Source organism: Myotis davidii, unplaced genomic scaffold (assembly GCF_000327345.1).
Source record: "Myotis davidii unplaced genomic scaffold, ASM32734v1 scaffold3211, whole genome shotgun sequence".
Taxonomy (NCBI): domain Eukaryota; kingdom Metazoa; phylum Chordata; class Mammalia; order Chiroptera; family Vespertilionidae; genus Myotis; species Myotis davidii.
Genome location: NW_006282526.1, coordinates 434590 through 435049, shown reverse-complemented (window position 1 = coordinate 435049; position 460 = coordinate 434590). Strand labels below are relative to the sequence as shown.

At 66.7% G+C, this 460-nt stretch overlaps 1 protein-coding gene across 1 annotated transcript in view; it reads left to right on the top strand.

Annotated features, from left to right (window-relative positions):
• The window catches only part of LOC102767621 (SH3 and multiple ankyrin repeat domains protein 1), a 13321-nt gene that overhangs the window by 3893 nt on the left and 8968 nt on the right, over positions 1-460 (top strand). The window lies entirely within an intron of this gene.

The window sequence follows — 460 nt, the reverse complement described above, 5'->3', positions numbered from 1 at the left end:
AGCTGTGTGCACACTTGGCCTCCTGAGCAGGCGGCGTGCGCCAGAGTCAATGGGAACCGGTTCCGCGGTGGCTCTGTTTCCGGGGGACAGAGCGAGGGAGGGGGACGGAGCTACCCCGGCACAGCTGTCCCGTCTCGAATCCACACTGAGTGTCGTGTCCAAGTACAGCCCAGAGGAAAGCGTGAGATGGTGACACGCTGTCGGGGCTCCTGCGTGTGTCCAACTCCGGCCCCGTGCCCACCTCCACCCACGAGTGGCACCAGCAGCTCCGTTGCCTCGTGCCCATCCCCACTGCGTGCACCCATCCCCACTGCACCTGCCCATCCCCACTGCACCTGCCCATCCCCACTGCACCTGCCCATCCCCACTGCGCATGCCTTCCCCACTGTGCGTGCCCATCCCCACTGCGCGTGCCTTCCCCACTGTGCGTGCCCATCCCCACTGCGCATGCCTTCCCCAC